Source organism: Microtus pennsylvanicus, chromosome 9, assembly GCF_037038515.1.
Source record: "Microtus pennsylvanicus isolate mMicPen1 chromosome 9, mMicPen1.hap1, whole genome shotgun sequence".
In the NCBI taxonomy this organism is placed as follows: Eukaryota; Metazoa; Chordata; class Mammalia; order Rodentia; family Cricetidae; genus Microtus; species Microtus pennsylvanicus.
In genome coordinates, this window is record NC_134587.1 from 87,498,466 (window position 1) to 87,510,855 (window position 12,390).

At 42.5% G+C, this 12,390-nt stretch overlaps 1 protein-coding gene across 4 annotated transcripts in view; it reads right to left on the reverse strand.

Moving 5' to 3' along the window:
- Tenm3 (teneurin transmembrane protein 3) overlaps positions 1 to 8,489 on the reverse strand; it is a 458,688-nt gene extending 450,199 nt beyond the window's left edge. For all 4 annotated transcript variants that reach the window (XM_075986763.1, XM_075986764.1, XM_075986762.1 and 1 more), the window contains exon 1: positions 8,326 to 8,489. The gene's annotated coding sequence lies outside the window, so the exon portion shown is untranslated. The remainder of the gene's footprint in view (positions 1 to 8,325) is intronic.
- Between the last annotated feature and the right edge of the window lie 3,901 nt (positions 8,490 to 12,390).

Here is a 12,390-nt window from a genome sequence, read left to right on the forward strand (position 1 = left end):
TGCTATGCTCTGAATTTTGATCTTTTCGATGCTTAGTGACTTGTGGAACAATGAATCTTGTGATTCCGGGGAATGACGGTGAGCCACAACTCCTTACAGTCACAGAGGTGAGGAAGAGATACTGCATGAGGCTCAATGGGTTTAATGTACGCAGAGTATTATGACGCATGATGGTTCTGGCTCACACTGGTTTTTTGGGGTACAATGCAAAGAGCAGTGAGTGAGTTTGTGGACCTTGAGAGATGAGACCAAACAAATGAATAAACGAACAGACAGGCAGTTCCAGCTTTATATCTGAGATGGGTTCACCCTAACTTCAACGGTAGCTTCAGTATTTAAAGATTTAACTGTTTGTTTATGTTGTGCATGTCTATGTGAATACGCGCACACGCATGGAGATCACAGACACAGAAAATGGAAGGCATCAGATTTCCTGGAGCTGGAGTTACAGGCTGTTGAGAGCTACCCAATGTGGGTGTTGTGAACCAAACTCCAGTCATCTGCAAGAGCAGCAAATATCTCTAACCACTTGAATATTTCTCCAGTCCCCAGATATAGCATTTAAATCTACCTTGAACCTGACAGAAAAAGGAACTCAACAACAACAAAAATAAAAACAATAAATCCTCCAAATACCAACCTTAAAAATTCTACACTTACAAACTAACTTGATTTTCTTTTTTTCAATACAGGGTTCTCTGTGTCGGTTTGGAGCCTGCCTGTCCTGGCACTCTGTACTGTAGTCTGGGCTGGCCTTGAACTCACAGAAATCTGCCTGCCTCTGCCTCCAGAGTGCTGGGAATGAAAGGTGTGCACCACCACCACCCAGCTAAATTAACCTGATTTTTAATTGTAGTTCATGTATTTTTAAAACTCTTGACGCCAAAGATTCTAATTTTTGACCTATCATTGACATTCTAAAATCAAATGTACTCCTAAAATTCCAAGAGTTGAGATAAAGAACGAACACGTGAAACCCAAAGAGAAAGAAGCTGCTGGTCGAAGTCACCCATGCTTTCCCTGACGTCTGATTTCTGTAAGAACCACATGTCTTTTAGCATTACCTTGAAGACCTCTGAGGACAGAATTCGCTCCTGCTCACGTTATAATGGAAAGACTTACCCCGAAGAATAAGTAGACTTAGGAGAAACATTAATTTATCACCCTAACAGTTTTGATTAAAGAAGTAAATTAAGTCATTCATACCCAAGAGCAGGAAAATATTCACCTTTTTTGTTACAAGTCACTTATCCTTAATAAATTAGTGTTTATGAATTATTGCCAGTTATGTTAATCAAACAGTAAACATAACTTCCCATATTGTGCACATTTCAAAGTATTTCCTTCATTGAATAGATTAACAGCAATTGAACACAAGAGGAAATCAATTGCTATTGTTCCTTTTAGAGAAAATTGCATTTTCTGAGGCAAACTTGTAAACCAAAGAATTGAAATAATTAAGTATACAAATAAAATCATATTATGGTAACTTCCTTGGTAATGCTAAGTTTATGTGTACCAATAATTTGGATTTCCAGTTTCCAACAAGAGAAACAATGATTCATTGAAAACGCAAGTAAATATGAAAGACTTTCCAAGAAAAGGGTTGTCACTGCTAAAGTCACAGAAGTGATGCTTGCTGAGAGGATACAGGCATGGGAAAAACCTAGGAAACTGAGGTAGTGAGTATCAGTGGCTGAGAAGATCTGCACTCTGCAAGGTGTTTTCTTTAAACACGACAGTTAATAGAGACAACAGTAGAGAAAAGCTATGCATATAAATTCAACTTTCTCTTACTTGCAAGACAAGTCACAGGAGCTAAGTTTATCTTCTTGTCTAGAAGAACAAAGGTGGGAAACTGGAAATAAAGTTCAGTGGTTAAGACAGCCCTGCATGGTGCTCATGCAGAGGACCTGGGTTCAGTTTCTAGCTGGTGATGATGACAGCATTCCCAACCTCAGGACCACTGACATCTTAGAGAGAAAAAAAATTCCTTTTCTGAGGTGCTACATTGTAGGGTGATGTTTATTAATATATTCTAGCCTCTACCTTCTAAGTGTTTGTAGTAGCAGTTCATGACAGACATATTTCTACACAATAACATATGTTCTAAGGGCAAAACTACCCCCATTTCGGACCCTGTATTGGGAAGAAAGTATCCAGGGCTCACGTAAGTGTGCCATCCTTACACCAGCCGCTCTGCAAGAGCCCGAGCCTGCACTGGGCCATGTACTTAGGGAAATAATGTTTCAGTTCTGTGTGGAATGGACGCCTGAAATGAAGATACTCCTGGTCCCACCTCCTACATGTTAAAACAAGGCCACGTGAGAACGGCCGATTCCAAGTAACTTAACTGCACTTTCACAAGGCTAATGAATATTGTAGAAAAATAAATAAATAAAAGCATTCATCTTTGAAAAAGAGTAAATCCACAATGCTTCTTATCCATATCCAGGTATACAATAAAGCAGGAAAATAATGAAGGGAAAAGACAGCTAATCGAGCCTGGATGTAGAAGGGACACAGTTGCTAGAGTTATTGGACGTGGGTGTGATGGTGGCCATGACTGGGTAGTTTGAATGAGATGTCCCTATATCACTGGGCATTTGAATACTTGGTCCCCAGTTAGTGGCATTGCTTGAGTGGGCCTTGCTGGAGGAAGTGTGTCACCGGGGCTGGGCTTTAAGGTTCCCAAAGTCCAGTTCCCAGTGCTCCCTTTCTGATTCCTGCTTGTGGCTGGAGATGTGAGTCCTCTGCTCTCAGCTACCAGCTCCAGTCAGCATGCCTCCCTGCCCGCCACCACAGTTCCTCACCATGATAGGATAAAGAGAGGACAGAGAGGAGTTGAAGAAAAAAGTAAGTGTGAATATTTCAAATTTGAGGAGCACTGCAAATTTGATCCCAGAAACTCAAGTCCCAAGTAGAAGTGTGAAGAAATGAATACCAACACATTTAGTTATGATGAAAACTGTCCAATCCAGTGGTAAAGAAATACTCTTAAGAACAGAGAAAAGAAAATAGTGTGCTATTTTGAGAGCATCTAAACAGAAATAATGTAAGCATACAGAGAGGAGGGCAATAGATTTTAAAGCATGGAAAGAAAAAAATCATCTGAAACACCATACCTAAGGAAAATACATCAGTACTTCAAAAATTAAGCTTGAATCCAATGTGCTTTCATATATGCCATAGCTAATCAGCAGCAGACTCTGTGACGTGAAAATGGAAAGGAAGCCACCCAATGAGAAGGAGGCACAATCACCTAGATATGTGCTAAGCAAAGCGCAGCACTTGGCAATGTTGAGGATGTGGAGAAATATGTAACATAATGTTTAAATCTTTAAAAGCACAATGAAAAATCAAAGCAATGTATTTCTGGGTTCACAGTGCGTGTGAGCAAAATAAGCCACAACAATACCTGATGGAGGAAGGTCATTGGCTAATAAAGAAACTGCCTTGGCCCATTTGATAGGCCAGCCTTTAGGTGGGTGGAGAAAACAGAACAGAATGCTGGGAGGAAGAGGAAGTGAGCTCATACACCTTAGCTCTGCTCTCTGGGGCAGATGCGATGGAGCAAGCCGCCAGGTCGGACATGCTGAATCTTTCCCGGTAAGACTGGTGCTACACAGATTTTTAGAGATGGGTTGATGGGGATATCAGAATTAGCCAGTAAGGGCTAGAGCTAATGGGCCAAGCAGTGTTTAAATGAATACAATTTGTGTGTTGTTATTTCGGGGCATAAGCTAGCCGCAGCTCCCACTACAAATACCATAAAGGAAGGGAGTAAGAAGCATGCTATGGTAAGCTGTTTATACTGCACACAAAACAACAAAATAGCACCTAAAGGTAATCTGTTAAGTCATGCACTGTACGTTCTAAACGTCTGATGTAACAAGGCAAAAAGTTACAGCTCATGAGCCAGGAAACAATTGTTGAGTTGATAAAAAGAAATAAAATTTAAGTAATAAAGAAGACAGCAGAATAGGAAGATAAGAACAAAAAAATGGTGGAACTCAGGTTTAAACTTGAGTCAGTATGACAGACCTAAATGTAGCTAAGTCAATAACCATATTAACCAAAAATCATCTACATAGTCCACAACACGCAAAGGTCTTCACTTTGCATTTTCAAAGCAGGGTGTCATCTTATGCTGTCCCCAGGTAACACATTCTGAAACACTAAGAGGCTAAAAGCAAATACGTTTGACCAGGATAAACCCCCAGCACTGTTAAAAACAAACACAAATGTTGAAAATAAAAGGATGTAAAAGGGAAAACCTAATCTAAAAGTATCAACAACTACATCTGAAGAAAATGATCTTATCACAACACTCACTAGAGAGTGTCAAGTCAGTTGAAAAGGCAAAGCAAAACTACCCAGAGCAATGGACCGGAGCAATTTAGAAGACATAGAAGTGGATCTACGTCTGACCCAGATGGACAGGGGTCTGATGATCGCTGATTTGTTTACCAATTCATCATACGTATAGAGAATGCCTAGCACTTGCAAGGCATGGCAAGAAGCACAGGGGATGGAGACACAAGATAAAGGACATTCACTCTCTCCTTCTGGTACAGGAGAAGCAAGTCAAAGGATAGATGACACAAATAAAAACAGTTAACAATCACATGAAGCCTTGAAAAAGTTATTCTACTGAGAGAGATTAGAGGAGGTGATCAAATTGAGATGGAGGTCCCAAACCAGACTTTTCTAAAATAAACAAATGGAATGAATGAATGAATGAATGAATGAATGAATGAGAAAAATGAATGCATAAATAATTGACATTTAGGTAAGGCCCACAAGAGACGCAAGATTTAACGTGAGCACAAGAACGCCAGTCACAGTGGGAGGATTGAGCTAGAACGGGGCAGATGAAGAGAATAACAATCAGAAAACATTGAGCCAGGGAGGGTTTCACAGACAGACACCAATGGGACCAAGTGAGTAGAGAGGTCTGAGGTGAGTGTGGAGGGACCCCAAAAGTGAAAAGCAGGCATCAAAGGGCAGGCGAAGTGGGTTCATATAGCTTGACCCATGTCACGTGACCACTGCAGAGTTGCGATAAGCAAATGATATTACCAGCAGGCTTTCAGTTTCAAAAACCCTCGGTAGGTGGGGTATCCGGGACAGGGGGAGGAGACAGGACAGCCTGGGGACTGAGCTTCATGTAGAAGTCCAGGCAAGTAAGGAGTCAGCCTAAAATGTGCCTAAAACGGCAGTGTGGGTGTGGAGAAGTGGCCAGGTTGGAGACGTGGTCAGCGGGGATGCTGACTTGACATTAGAGAGAAGGAAAGGAGAGAGCCAGGATGGGAACCAGGATCTATGCTAGAATACCTGCCCAAGGGTCTCCTCCAGGAACTGAGCAGAGAAGGCCATCCCTAGCTCTGCTCAGCATCCTCTCTGTGTTTGCTTTTCTTTCACTAGGAACATAAAATGTGTCTCTTGTAGAAACCAAAACATACAAGCTGGGAGGTGGTGGCGCAGACCTTTAATCCCAGCACTCGGAGGACAGAGGCAGGCAGATCTCTGTGAGTTCAAGTCCAGCCTGGTCTACAAGAGCTAGTTCCAGGACAGGCACCAAAGCTACAGAGAAACCTTGTCTTGAATAAACCAAACAAATCAACCAAACAAACAAAAACTAAAACATACAAACAAACCAAGAAAAGAATGCCCCCCAATAACATTGTACCATTTGTTTTTGCTATGAATTTATACATGTGTGAAATATGTGCATAGGTGTGTACATGATTCATGCCTTTATTTTAAAAACAATACGTCGGAAGCTTATTGTTTTAAAACTCAAAGCCAGCCTTCATGTTTCTTCACAAAGACAGCAAATACATAAATGCAGGTAATGAAATAAATAGGAACAATGTACTAAAATAGCTTCAGAACAGAAGTGAATATGGGAAAATTTTTTAATTGGAAAATATATAGAACAGTGCCTTAGGCAATAAAAATGGCTTAATTCTTATCAAATTGTAAAAAAAAAAAACCCTCTCCAAAATATTTATAAGTAAATGGAAACAGAAATGGCCAGAAAAAAAAAACACAGATAATAAAGATTATTTACTAAGGATTGTAAAATGGGAATGTTTTGCTCTATGATTTCAAAACAATTTAAAGGTTTTTTTTTTGGCATGATTGGGTATGTAAGTGACTTTTTTTCTGATAGAAGCTATAGAAAGGAATACTTAATAGGCTTTGTCAACATGTTGATAGTTACGCATGGCTACAAAACTGTGGCTGCAGGGAGGCCATGATTGCCACACTCAGAACAAATGGGAAATGCATTCAAGAATTCCATCGAGCTGAACCAAATGAAGCCTTCCCAGCTTGGAGACGTTTAGAGTAAAATACAAAAATACTTCTGAAAGTTTCTGCTTGCCTGGGCCAACCAATCCCATCACCCCCATCTATGCATTCCTACCACCGTTTAAGCCACAGCTGCCCGTACAGCGCCCGCTACTTCCTAATGGCATCTGGTCTGAAGGGATGAGAGAAGAGCACAGTTATGTGTCATTTGTGGAACATTGTGCCATCAAAATGGCCTCAAATGTTCCCCGGGTAAAGCAAAACCCAGAGAGACCAGCTGGATCCTGTTCCAGCTGCTGTGTTCTGGTAGAAAGCGGCCCCTCCATCTTCAAAGGGATGAGCCTATCTAGTTAGGGGTGTTGGCTGCAGTCAAGACACAAGTTGATAACAGCAACATCCGCTCACGAAACACTGTACCACGCTGGGTGTTTTGCTGGTGATGATTGTGAATTACTTACCAGTTTTATGGAAGAGGAAAGAAAACTAATAGAACTAACACTAAGTCTCAAGTCCAGTCACCTTCGGGGCCATGCTGGGGCTCACACTCAAGGACCTGCTCTTCCTTGTATTTCTTTGCTGCTGATAAACCACAGGACCAGAAGCCGAGCTAGCTTTCCAGATGGTTTAAACAGCTACGTTTGCTACCCTGTGCGTGACTTCAAGTCCTGTCTGATGGTCCCGGTGACAGCTGGGAAGAGCTTCTGAGAGAAAGAGTTGATGTCATTTCCTTAAGTGCTGCATCCAGTCCTCTCCTTAAGAGTGGCCAGAAAAGCTCCTGGTGAATTATTAATTTCTATCTTGATTATTTATCGAGTGCTTGAAATATGCCAGGTCCTTTACATACATGCCCTCACTTAATCCTTATTACAATCTTGCTAAGTAAGAATTATAAACCCCATTTCACATACGAGAACTAAGGCCCAAGGGGATAATTGACTTACTCAAGGTCATACAGAAAGCAATTGATCAGATTTTGAACCCGTTCCTGTCTATTCCAAATCCCTCTTTTTTTGTGTCTCTGTGTATAAGTGTGTGTGTGTGTGTGTGTGTGTGTGTGTGTGTGTGTGTGAGAGGGAGAGAGAGAGAGAGAGAGAGAGAGAGAGAGAGAGAGAGAGAGAGAGAGAATGTATGTGCTGGTGTATGTGTGTATATGTATGCCTGTGTGTGTGTAAGTATGTATGTGTTGATGCATATGTGTATGTGTGTATGTGTATGGAGACCAGAGGACAACATGATTGGTCCCTTGGTGCTATTCCCTCTTTTGTTTTGAATCAGGGTCTCTCATTTGCCTGGGACTTGTCATGTCGGCTACTCTAGCTGGCAGGGACACACAGCTATTCCCCTGTCTGTGCCTCCCCAGGGACAGGACGACAAGCACATATTACCACACCAGGCTTTGTGTGTATGTGTGTGTGTGTATGTGTGTGTATGTGTGTGTGTGTGTGTATGTGTGTGTGTGTGTGTGTGTGTGTGTGTGTGTAGGGTCTGGGGATCAAACTCAAGTCTTCTGGGGACCACTTTACTAATTTTTATTCCAACTCTCCAAATCTGTACCCTTAAGTAGACTTCACAACAAAATCTTGAATAATTAAACATTAAAAAAACCTCACTAAAAATCCAACTACTCAGGAGGCTGAGGTAGGAAAATGTTGAATTCAAGGTCAGCCTAGTCTACACAGAAATTTCCAGGAAAGCCTTAGCTACACAAGGAGGCCCTGTTTCAAAAACAAAACAAAACAAATCAATGAAATACAGCAACGAAACAAACAACAAAACCAAAGAAACAGAAAACAGGAGAACAAGGAATAGCAAAGAATTTTAACAAACTGTATTGGATTATCAAGAGACCCACTGCTAACAATCAAGAGGTTGTTGTATTGAAAATACCGTAATATTTAAATACGCTGAGATTCCAGTATTGGGAAAACAAAAATGAAAACCAAATGCAACTTAACTGAGGAGTAAGAAAGGTAATTCAGGGCCAACAAGACACTTGAATATACTGACAATACTTCCAAGATGTTTCTCTGGCACTAGCAGGGAAAGGATGCTGATGATATTATATGTTTCAGATGGGGGCATGGGCCCAGTTCCCTTTGTCTTCTACCCCATGTGGTCCAGTCACCCTTAGAGATAGGCTTCTCTCAATGGGGTCATACTGGCAATTGGAATCTTCCTTATAAACCCATGTTTCCCCTCAGTGAACATGAGGAAGCAGGCTCATGGGAAGCAGACTCCAAACCCCGTAGTCCAGGAACCTCTTCCAATGAATGTCAGTGATTGGTGCGGAGTGGACCTGTGACCTAATTCATGCCTATACGGTCAGTCCCCGGACATCTGATAAAGCCCCTGGCTAGGAGCCTACTCCTTTCCTTGTTGTTACTAATCTGGGAGGCTGTAAACTTGGAGCTTGTTTACGTTTCTGGAGCAAGACTGCCTGCCATTGCAGTCTATAAAGATGAAACAGACCTCAGAGACAGAAATACGATTTAGAAACAGATTCGGAAACAATATGTTCCTACCCCGAATTTTCAACTAAAAATATCTCTGCTGATACGAGTGTGGAGAAGAGGAGAGCGCAGTGGCTTCCATCACACAAACCCACGCGTAAAGCCTAGCTCACACTATTTACATTGACGAGACATGCGACCTTGAGTGGTTATGTAAAGTCTTTACGGCTTTCTTTCCTGCACTTAATTTTCTAACAGGCATATGATAATAACTTTCTTACAGAGAGACTGCGGAGATCAGATGAAATTAAAATAAATTTAAGGTGTTTAGCGTGGTGGTTGGCACATGCAAAGTTGGTAAAAGCCAGCTATTATCATTAAGTCAAGAACTTTGTCCAGTGTCCAAGAATAATGTCCATAACCACTAGGCTCACACCTCAATCATCTGAGAATGCTCAGGGGGTTCAAAATGAATCAGTCATGGGAGGGAGAGCATAAGGAATTAGACATGCAAAAGGAAACTGGTATTTTCCCTGAGATGTTTGAATGGAATTTTGGTTTTGAATTTTTATGAGCTTATTCAGAAATTCTGTCACTGAAAGAGGTGGAAAACACAGCTCCCACACCAATAATTTCAGAAACGATTTCATGTATAACGTTATCCAAATATTTACGTCGTGGTTGCGGAAAGCAGGAGGCGAACACTGGAAGGGCTTTCAAGGGCGGCAATGAACCTGGTTAAGAGGCTCTAGGTTGAAAGAGCTGTGGTAGGTTTATTTAGTAACAGCTGGGCGGACACCTGATAACTACCCCCAAGTACTTGGAGAATAACGGATAACTGCAGTTAGTCAAGCCTCTGTAACCCACAGGCAAAATTGCTATAATAAACACGTACTCTCTCTCTCTACTGCCCACCAGACAGTTTTCATCGCACTCTGAAAAGTGCTAGCCCAGCCAAATGGCACCTTCACAGATTCCCGGAGAGAGCTCTAGAGACGGGGGTCCAGCGTTGGAGGGGAGTGTCATCGCTCAATGTAACATTGCCCAGTGGAGCAAAGAGAAAGGTATGAACACATCCCCAAATCCCACTTCCTCCTTGACGTGAGTTTGCTCTAGGGGATGGATAGGCCAGTTACAGAGTGGCTTCAAGGTTTCAAAATGACGTTGGGTTCAATCTGGGAGCCCGAATTGTTCGAAAAACTGAAGAAATGCTCCTGGGAGCTCAGGAGATCGCCCAGTGAAGTGCTTGCTTTAAGTCTGAAGACTTGAGTTCGATTCCCAGGGCCCACACAAAAATGCAGGGTGTTGTGCCACAAGCTGGTGAGCCCAGTGCAGGGAAGTGAGGCCAATTGGACTAGGGGACTTGTTAACCAGTGGGGGTCTGGCCTAAAAGTTTAGTGAGAGATCTTCTCTCAAAGGAAGTAGGAAGCATCCCTAAAGATGACATCTGAGATTGCGGTCTGGGCTCTACATGCATGCACACGGATAAACATATACACCACACACAAATATGAACCTGCACACACATCAGCATAGATCACACACACACACACACACACACACACACACACACACAGTTGCACTGGTTAAGAAACAAACCCTCTTAGTGCACTGTGGAGAGTGTGCAGGCTGGTTGGGTCTAGATGCAGTATCTCACATCGTGGGAACTGGGGCCAAGGCTGTTACAGCCAGCCTGTGATGCTGACTGTGCATTCGCTCTAGAAGGCTTGAATTTCCCTTAATATTCTCTCATCATCAGTGTTTACTATTTGTTTTTAAACAGACTGAAATGCAACAGGATCGTAAGGAATATAAATAGGCTCCCCGCGGTGTAGACTCACCTAATTCAATGTTTTGACGTCTTAAGTTTAGTCACACACTACAAAGTGCATAAGCGCAGCACATTCAAATACTATGGTGTCAAAGAAATGCTGCCTATTAGTTAAGCAGAGATAGGAAATTTGCACTCAATTACTCAGCCCTGGATTTACTTGATGTCTCATCATAAAGATGGGAAGTGTATAATTATAAAACATTCAAAGTCCGGTAGACATGGCTCATCTCGAGTCAGGGGGCACCTGTTGTGGCTCAGGTCAGTGCTTGGGCGAGGACAGCGTGGGCACACAGGAAGTCCCTTTTGGGGGTGAGCAAGAGGGCTCAGAAGCAGCCCTTCTTCTTCCTTCTGCTTTCCCGAATGGGAGTTCTAACGCAAGGCAGAGAATTAAAGTGGAGCTGAACAGCAGATAAAGGTGCTGTCTTCTCAGATGTCTGCTGAAGCAGGATTCTTTCGACGCTCTTCCTGACCGCAAAAGGGCGGTGCAAGCAAGAGCGTTCAAGTAGACTCACACAGCGACGGTCTGTAGCCTCCCACTCCCCCGCAAGCTGGACTTCTGCCACTGTTTTATGCCATGGTGATGTGCTCAGGCAATTGTTAAAAAAACCACACTTTCAAGGTAAGCTAGTAAATGGTGACTACTCGATAAATATGAAACCACAGCAGCGATTTGAAGGAAGTCAATTTGGGTTTGTGTTTCTTCAGTTAGAAAGGCACTACCGAAAGGCAGCCGCCATTGCTGAGAAGGTCGGATCTCATTCTGGCTGCTGTGGCTTCCCCGGAAGGCAGTTTCATTTGCCCTTCTTTCGCCTCATTGAAAATAGGTGTGCTATCACAGTTAACAGTGATAGTCCGATTGCCAGAAGGATTTTTTTTAATTTAATTTGACTGTAGCACTAGCAACGGAATCCAGTTTGTGCAAACCCTTCCAGTGTAAGCGCTACGGAGCTCTCCGGTAAGCTTCTCAGCTAGGCATGGTGGCGGTGGCTAGCCCAGTCTGGGGACTCTCCTTTCTGCAGGTAGGAGGTGTCTTATTTTAGTACTCATTTAATTTTTGGTCTCTCCTCATTCTAGTTACTAGTAGGGGGCCAATTAGCACTGATTACAGTAATTATTTTGTATAATGGACACCTGTCACCTACGGAGCAGACCGAGACCACTAACCTAATTTCATGTGGGTCACCAAATTGTCCTGACTATTAGTTATTAAGAGTCCAAACTGCCTCCTCTTCCTCTGCTCTGCCCTCTGCCCTTTCGGAACCAGCGAGGCCTCCGGTAACTAAGGATGTTATGATAGTATCACTTGGCAAAGGAGAAACCGTGAATTTTCTGATTCGCATGATCAGTTTTGGGAAACGCCGCATTTCATTGGATGATTTTTTCTGGTCCATGGTGGTAAGCATGTAATGTGGAATCTATTTTAATTGCTGTGATGTAAATGAGGCTTTGGGGTCATGTTACAGAGTGTTAACTGAAAGATCCAGCTATGACTTTAGCATGCCTGCAGGCCTTTTAAATTGTTATGGGAAATTGCAGCATTCAATTGAGTAGATTCAACAGTGAGCTCCCCTAAGGCTTATTACAGTTTGGCAACATGATGCCAATTTCAACTAATGTACCTAATGCCTTTTCCTTTCATCCTTTATCTGCAGACGCTTCCTAGTAGACACAACATGAAAACCTCAGAACACAGGCCGATGAAGTATTACACTTGACATGACTTACCGTTATGCCATGAGCGTAACTCCTTAGGGCCTGCGGGGCTTCTCTTTGATGGAGTTCATGAGG